We start from the raw sequence: 9174 nt of genomic DNA on the forward strand, positions 1-9174 counted from the left end.
CAGCGGGGCAGGGAAGTGGGCCGGGGGTCCTGGGATCTTTCTCCGCAGAAAGAAAAACGGCTGAAAAGAACCAGCAGCTTCTCTCCCCGAAAAGAACCAGCAGCTTCTCTCTCCGAGAACACCGAGAGCGAACTAACCCCACACCCAGGTGAAACAAAAGAGTAGCCGGGCCCACCCCACCGTCAGTGGGTAGCTCTTTTGTCTTCCTGAAGTACAGCCATTTGTCCCCTAGCAACATGCATATGGGAAAAAATTCCTTTAATAGGAAAAAAACTAGGACTAAACTAAAACCCCAACACTCATGTTCTCTTAAAATCCTTCAGAATTTATACAGGTGGATTGTATGAAGCATATTGAAATGCAAGTGTATGCATCATTAAGTTTGTTTACTTTCATGACTATAATACTTTTTGATTGTCTTTTGGGCTTTTACAAACTTGTATATAACTGTTGCTACTATTTGCAAAGCAGTTCTGAATTAATATCCCATTATGAATGCTTCCTTGTTCTGTAGACAGGCTGAATTCAAACAATTTTTGTAGAGAACTTAGTTTTTGTAGCTTTTTTTCCTTTTTCATCCTTCGAACCAAAATACCTTGAAACCAGACAACCAAACCAATATACCATAAAATGTTTACAAAACACTCACTAAAGGAGGAAAAAAGCCTCAGATGGTTGCAGTGAATAGAGGAGTGTTTTAAAAGCCAAGAAGCTATTTAAACATTGTCTTAACTCTTCTCTTTCTGCAGTAAAATCCTTTCAAAATCCATCACTGCTAATCTGCCAGGAACAGTTTTGGTTAGAGAACTGCTATTAACCTATAGTTTTCCAACTGTCTTACACCAACAGTGGATGTAGAAGCACATAAAGGAAATGACACATGTGAAGCAAAAATTATTTGTCTAGGGAGGCTTTTGCCAGCAGCAATTTCATGATTTTCAAGTGTCAGATGTAACCTATTTCTCATTTGATACACATGGTTGTATTCTTTGGGCTCTAACTGAAAAAACACACATACTTTTGTAAGTGTTTTCATGCCAGAAAACTGCTGGACTCTTCTCTCCCAGCTTACATAAAGGTCCACTTATCTGCTTGCTTGGACTAGAGGAGATAGAACGGGAGGGAAGGGAAGGGAAGAACTTGCCTGATACAGTCCCTCTGCCCGAGAATCAATATTTGCGCAAGACATAGATAAAATCATTTTGGCAAATCCTTTTTTTGGTCACCTAAGTGGCTAACTTTTAAAAGATTCAATTCACCAGTATTCACTGCAGTCTAAATGTAAAGTCCTAAATTGAAGACTATTTTCAGAATGTTAAGTGAGAATGTGGCAACAGCATTTTATTGAGTTTTCTGTAAACATTAACATATATAATATATAGACACACATATGCATACGTGAACACACATTTAGATAGGTATACATATATCTCTCTCAAGACTTTTCAAATATACATACATTTGTGTACACACACATTTATATACTCTTTCTCTGTACTCCTGAGTATCTGCAAGGCCAGGTATCACCTCTCTTTAATATTTGTGAATAACACTTTAGAGATTATTGCATAAAATAAAGTGCACACATTTTCAAAACAGCCAGCTTTTTTGTACAGGGTGCTACTAAACAAGAGGCTCAAACTTGACTGAGTACAAATCTCTCATTAGCAGTAGAGCTAATGAACCCTGATCTCCTTTGTGTCTTGTGCTTGGATTTGCTACTGTCTGAATAAGGTATGAGAGCCAGCTGATGCTTTGCCTGCATTTAGACATATATTTCAATAAGCAAGGAGTTCACACTGTAGCACTATCCCTGCTTTTAGCAATAATGAAGGTCTCCCCTGGACAATCCCTGGGGTTCACAATTTCATCAGACTTGTAAGAACTTAGTATCTTTCAGGCTGGTTTGGTAGGAATTGGACAACAACGTCTCAAGTAACCAGGTGAAATGACTATGAAGCTTTCATGCACACACTCACATGCAAACATAGAATGATTAAAAACATGAATTCTTCAGAAAACAGACTGAAATGTTTAAGGATGTAAAAACATGTTTACTTCCAGTATGCTTGACTTTCCCTGTTCTCCACAGTATTGCAGGCTGGTAGAGAATCACTTTAGAGCACTATAGCATAGAGTTTGACAAAATAATTATTTTTTTAAATTATAAATATTTTTCAATTTTTTATTTATTATTCCGTTTTAATCTCAGAGAAACAGAAGGGTATTACCATAGGCCTGGTTCCTAGGGTATATCACCGTGTCCTGCAGCTATAGGGAGGAGGAGGAGAGAAGATCCAGCAGGCAGGAATTGTGCAGCAAGATTGATTTATTTATTTATTTTACAAACTCTTTTACAGACTTTTTTCTTCATAGTCTAACTGGACAAAGGACCAGCCACCCCTTGGGGGTGATTGGCTAAAATCCTAAACACACCATTGCCAAAATATTTTTCTACTATACCATAAACAAGACTTTTCAAGGTTGCAGGTGGCTTGGTTGTTTACATTCTCTGCTACCTCTTCTGTGAGAGAGAAAAGTCTCTCACAGACTTAGAAAATAGCAAGAAAATCCTTGCTAGCAGCATTTTTGTATCTACAGAAGGGCATGATTGAAAACATATAGCTTTTTCCAATATGTCCCAAAACTCAAGGATCCTGGCATTCAAGACTCTGTAACCCCCATCAACACCAAAACACTGATTGTTTCAGCATCATTTATCTAAAGCCAGTTTATAAAATTAATTGATCTCTCCTTTGCATACCAAAGAACTAATGCTAACTCTGCCTCTGTGACACTTCACATTACAGAAGAATGGAAGAGGTTCTTCACATTTTTACCCCAGGGCTATGTTGGAATGACAATAAGGCACAAAAGGACACAGTTTAAAACACTCAACAGATGCGTTGTTCTGTCGCAGTTTTTAATTTGAGCTTTACATCTTGACTAAATATCTTTTGGACATTTTTGACCCAGATTTGTCTTTATGGTGACTGTGCTAAAAATATGGATTTACATTGGGGATTAATTTGGCCCGTTACGCTACAATCCCTATGCCTTCATACTGAGCCAGTATGAAGATGTTTTTAAGATTTCCTTTATTTTAAATGGATTACATAATTGGTCCTATAAATATCATTCTGATAGGGAGCACAGAAAAGAGCAAGAAAAAAAAATGTAGAGAGAAGTAAGTAACAAGGAAACTCCTCGATAGCTTTTATTCTATGATCACAGAGCACCATTTCCAGTTAATGCTACTGAAGACTTTATTACTGGATATAAACAACACATAATGAGCATCTATGGGACACTGGATAACTCCCATTAGTGAAGGAATATCTTCATAACTCACATGTTGGTTTACCACTTCATTTTATTAACTCTCACTTATTAGACAGCAGCAGTGCTTTCCCCTACAACAGCTTAGTTCTTCAGTGCCCACTGTATGGCAGTTTTCCCAATGCTAGCCCTTTGGGGATTATTCTGAAGGAAGGACTGCACATATAATTTGTTTGTGTGTTGGAAATGAGGGGCTGCTTGGTTTTCTGTGCATGCAGCCCTCTGTACAAAGCTGACTGAGCCTGACCTGCTCCCTTCCCTGACAGCATAGGAAAGTAAAAATTCATCACTGACCTTGATGAATAGCAGAGGGACTAGGAGAGGGAGAAAACTTGCCTCCTGGCCCTTATCTCCCCTTTGACAGCATGGGACTAGAACAAGTGATTACATGACCACCACCCACTCATGGTCAGTCTACTTGGGGCCCCTGTCATGGTCTAGAGCTGTACAAATCATCATTTGTACAGGAGAGGCATGTGCTCAGAGCATCAAGAGGGGCTGGAGAACTCCTCGTCCTGAGCCTTACAAATGCTGCCTTTATATTCTGATTTGTAGAAGGAGAAGAATGTTCTTGTAGTCAGTGTTTTGGTTGCTTGTTTGTTTGGGTTTTTTTTACATATGTTTGTAATACTTACAAGGTGCTTGGGATACACTTCCAGATGCCCAAGGGACTGAGACACTGAGTAGAGACCTGTGGCACTGTCCCCAAGCATTTAAAGAATGTTCCTGACAGGTTGCTAGCTTGCTTCCAAGCCTCTGAACATACCAGAGCTACACTGCCCACTACACTGCTTCTCTGAGAATCAGAGGATTCATTTTAGAATTCTGGTCCTGACCTGCAAGATCTTCAGTGGTCCAGCTCCTGCACATGAGCACAAGCTCTTTTTCCCAACTGCACTGCAGATTCCAGTCCACTTATCATCATCTGCTGCTGGTTCTAGTACCAACATGCCAAAGAACTTCCCCTTTTTTTGCATTGCAAATCTGGAATGCTTTACCAATTTGTAGCCCCTTGACTCAGGACAAGATTTTTTTGCACACAAATGCCACTCTGGAATACTGCAGCATGTACTAGCCTATTGCTGATATAATTATGTTATGATGATATTATTATGACTTTGTCTTTCAGATACTTTACTGTATATTAAAACAAGGTACATGAAACCTCAAGATACAATACAGAGAAAAAAGCATCAAAACCACTCAGTGCTTTTTAAAAGGAAATACTACTGTCAGAGACATCTATTTTTAAATTCTTTTAACACATAGTGGTTAAATGAACTCACAACAAACCACAGGCCTTTTTAGCACTACTGAACTGCTCGGCAAGAAGGCACTGCTCAGTAACTTGACTTTTAGGAAAAAAAAAGTACTATCAGAAATCATATTTCAAGTTAATTGAACAGAACAGTAACAGCTTCAGAAAGGTCACACAGTAGATAAGATGAGGAGTGCCTAGTTTTAGCAGTGACATATTTGATTTGTCTGTTTTATGTTGTGTTCCATTTGAAACAGCGTATTTAGACAACACAAATTTTCTATGCATATAGATGTATATCCATGTGTGAATATGTGTGTGTAGGGCACAGCTGTGTGAACCAATGTATTAAAAATACGTACTTTCATACATAGTTAAAATAATTTGGTTGTATTTTCAAAATACAATAGAGAGGCTGGGGGTAGGGATCAATATCTAGAAATCTCACACTAGACATAGGTCCTGAGGCAACTTAGTAAACACAGACATACACACATGCACACAAAACCAAACCTACTGCCTTTGTAGTCCTAACTTTCTGCTTTAGGGTATGGTAAAACAGGTGAAACAAACACACAACTGGCACAAATACAAGTGTTTTCCTTTTGTTCTGATGACTTACAGAAATAAGGCATATGGTGCTGCAGTGTGGCCATATATAAATTCCTATGGATCTGTGAATCTGTCTGCTTCTATGCTGGTAACTGATTTTTCACCTAATTTGGAACCCACTGGCCTGTTTCAAATGTGTTTATCAGTGGAAATTCTTGATTATAATTACACTGCCTGTATGTAGGTCAGAGATACCATAAATGCCCCAAACAGACACACTCCTAAAACAGAAACGTGTGTTTCTAATCTATCAATCATATGAGAGAAATCCACAGAATACCAAACTTCATTAGCTCCACTATTCACAGAACTTTTTCAAATAAGCTGAGCAGCCAACTACGTAAGTCAAAAGTACCACCAAGTAAACCCCACTCCCACTTTTTATATTTTTATACTAAACCATAAAGTAACCATAGAATGATTTGAGTTGAAAGGCACCTTAAAGGTCATCTTGTTTCAACCCCTTGCAGGGGTTGAAACACCTTCCCCTAGCCCAGGTTCTCAGAGCATCATCCAGCCTGGCCTTGAACACTTCCAGCAATCAGGCATCCACAGCTTCTCTGGGCAACCTGGGTCAGACTCACCACCCTCACAGTAAAGAATTTTTTCCTAGTACCTAATCTAAACCTACCCACTGTCAGTTTAACGTGATTCCTCCTTGTCCGGTCACTGCATTTTAAAATGCTGGGAAGTACTTCGATAGTAGTTGGAAGATCTAGAATTATACCCCTAAATGGAAAATTTCCAGCCTGATGTGCCATCTGCCGAAAAAGAAATTTATGACCCCTCTTTGGAACATATTTTGATGATTTTGCCACTATTTTTCTTCAATATCCTCTCATGTGTTAAATTAGGCTGTAAATTAATCTCTTAATAGTCTTCACCTAACAGAAATGAAAAGTATCCCAAATAATGGAAAGATAGAAATAAACAGAACACATTGCAATGATGTGTTCCTGTTGTTCACCTCATAAATAACTTTTTACTGATATAGGATGCAAGTTGTCCTGTATTAGGTGACCTTGCCTTTGTTGATCTAAACTTACCTTCTATTCATTTTGGGACTGTAGACTGTGTTACAGTAAATTTTCCTTCAGCAGCTGAGTTGCCTTTACATTACAGTTGCAGACTTCTTCATTAAGTGTTTCAACTGCCTCAACTGTAGCTGCTGAGACTACATTTGACAGTCCAGAAATGTATTTTTGGGGAGCCTTGCCTCTTTTCTGAATAATGAGGCATATATATTGAGCTTTAGACAGCCTTGTATCCAGCTGGCACAGGCAGTAAAACCATGTCTGCGCTAATGCGTTTCTTAAAACTTGCCCACTGTTTGAGACGAGGGCTCGAGAGCAGCTTCACAGGTTAGGTGGTGTTTGTACCACTGGCAGTAACACATGGGACAATTTTCTTTACCTTGCTGCTGCAAAGGTTCTACTGAGCCCATATAAATCCATTCAAAAATCCATTTTTCCATTGTGATTAGAACAACTTTGGCCTTGTCTTTGTGCAAATAGTGTTTTGTGAAACACAAATTTAAACAACACTAGAATTAAAATCCTAGATCTCTGAAATCATGATTGCTAGAGTTCAAGCTGTCCAATACATAATTAATTGTTTCAGTTAATGAAACAGTTCTGCTCACTTCCAATTTTGATAATTTTTCATAAAATGCCACCATTCATGTCAGTGATGAAATCTTCTTAAAGAGTTCAAACAAGTCAGAATTTTGTTTAAAACACTTTTGAGATTATTACCTCCACAAGTAAATGGGTCTCAAATCACTTGCTCTCCAAATGTATCTCATCTCTTACTATTTCTACAATAAGACACTTTTTTGTTGTAACTTTGCCTTTTAAAGAGCTTATTAATTTTCTTTAGTATTCTGTCTGCAAGAAACACATGGTGTAAAACAAATGCCTTCAGAATTTGTTATTTTCTTGACATGTTACATTTGTCATAAATGTCGCCATATTAGCATTAATAAATTGGCAGACCAAAGACCTACTTTCTGGCTAAAATTAAATGGTTTGAATAGGTCAAAATCATCTTATCTCTGGTACTATAATCTTTGGTAACTGAGAGTATTTCCTTTGTTTGAAAATCTATTTGTTCTACTGTTTTAGAAATGTGATATTGAATAGGTTTTGTTGTTTGTTTTTTTTTTAGCTGCCACATATTTCAAAGGAACAATTAAAAATTTCAGAATGACAGAGTTTATAACTCTTCCTGAGGGTTGTCAAGATGTTACTAAATTAGCTTTTGCCAGGGATTTTTGTGTGGAGCACGATTTAGATTCACTGTGAGCAGCCCTGCAGAGAAGGATTTCAAGGTTCTAGTGGACGAAAAGCTGGACTTGAGACTGAATCAGGGGGATGGGGAAGCAGAAGTTAAGTGATTTACTAAGAATTGGTTTGTTAGAAGCAATGCATACCACTTGCCCAACACTTATTGTGCCTACCAAAGCAAGATGAGAAGATACGAGACTATTAATAAGGCGAAGGAATCTTGACCAAAGATACTGTTTTTAACCTAAAACTAACTCAAACCAGTCTTGAAGTTTAGACTTAGCCCAGGGGCATAAAGAGCATGCGCAGGGAGGAAAGGTGAAAAGTTCAGGATAAGGAAGACCCTTTACTTCATCTGAGGAAGACTCTTATTTCATCTCGGAGACCCCTGCCCACGACCACCAGACAGCACTGCGCAAACGCAACGCGGATGTAAATGACTTTTGGGCTCATTGTAATACGAAGCGAAGCTAGGCGGGTCTAGGCAACGAATATGTATAGGTGTATTGGGAAACTCAATGAATATGGAACTTGTAACCTCATACATACCAAGCTGAATGCAGCTGTCGGTACGCATGACTTTGGATAAGCTATCCCCCACGCGTCCCAGTGCTGGAATAATTTACTACTTATTCTAGTAGTGGAGTCTTTCCCGCTCATCAAGCCTACAAGGTGTGTGTGGAGCCCAAAAAGACAACCATGTCCTGGGCTGCATCCTAACCAGCCTGGTCAGCAGCTAGAAGGGGGTGATTCTGCCCCTCTGCTCTGACTTCCTGAGACCTCCACCTGGGGTTCTGTATCCAGCTCTGGGGTCCTCAGCACAAGAAAGACACGGACCTGCTGGAGTGAGTCCAGACGAGGTCTGCAAAGGTGATCACAGGACTGGAGCACCTCTGCTAAGGAGACAGGCTGAGAGAGTTGGCAGTGTTCAGTCTAGAGAAGAGAAGGCTCCTGGGAGACCTCAGAGCCCCTTTCTAAATATGGCATTGTAAGAAAGAGGAAGAGTGAGTTTTTACACCAGCAGATAGTCATAGGACCAGGAGGAGTAGTTTTAAACTAAAAGAGATTTAGATTATATGTTAGGAAAAAATTCCTTACTGTGAGAGTGGTGAGGCACTGGCATAGGTTGCCCAGGGAAAATGGAAGGATGCTCCATCCCTGGAGGGCCACGGTAGACAGGGCTCTGAGCAACGTGCTCTAATGAAAGGATTCCTTGGACTTGGCATGGGCCTGGAATGAGATTATCCATAAGGTTCCTTCCAAATCCAACCATCCTGTGAGTCTGTGAATTACCCTTCTGGGTTTCTCAGAAGGCAGGAAAAGCTTGGTAAAATACGAACAGATGTTAAGTATTTTCCACAGAAATACTATTATCTATTAAAGCAGAATGCTCCTACTTGTTTGTAGCTCACACATAAGGGACCACGGCAGCGCATTTAAAACCGCACGATTTACGAGAAAACTGCTGTTACTCCACTTGAGGGACGCGACTATTTCCGAGTGCTCCTTTGGGACGGGCTATCCACGCGCGTTCCGTCGGACACAGGCAGGCCGTGCGCAGTGGTGGGCGTTCTGCAGGGTGAACACATATTTCCCTCGGGCCAAGCAACTCCGCCCCGTCCCCCGGAGAGCCGCCCCCGGGTCCCGCTAACCGCGACCATGGCCGGGCCCAAGACCAGC

The 9174-nt window shown here is 40.0% G+C and overlaps 1 protein-coding gene across 5 annotated transcripts in view; it reads left to right on the forward strand.

Moving 5' to 3' along the window:
• TMEM161B (transmembrane protein 161B) overlaps positions 1-9174 on the forward strand; it is a 167023-nt gene that overhangs the window by 117999 nt on the left and 39850 nt on the right. The gene's annotated exons all lie outside the window — the stretch shown is intronic.

This window comes from Corvus brachyrhynchos, unplaced genomic scaffold (assembly GCF_000691975.1).
Source record: "Corvus brachyrhynchos isolate BGI_N302 unplaced genomic scaffold, ASM69197v1 scaffold213, whole genome shotgun sequence".
NCBI classification, from domain to species: Eukaryota; Metazoa; Chordata; class Aves; order Passeriformes; family Corvidae; genus Corvus; species Corvus brachyrhynchos.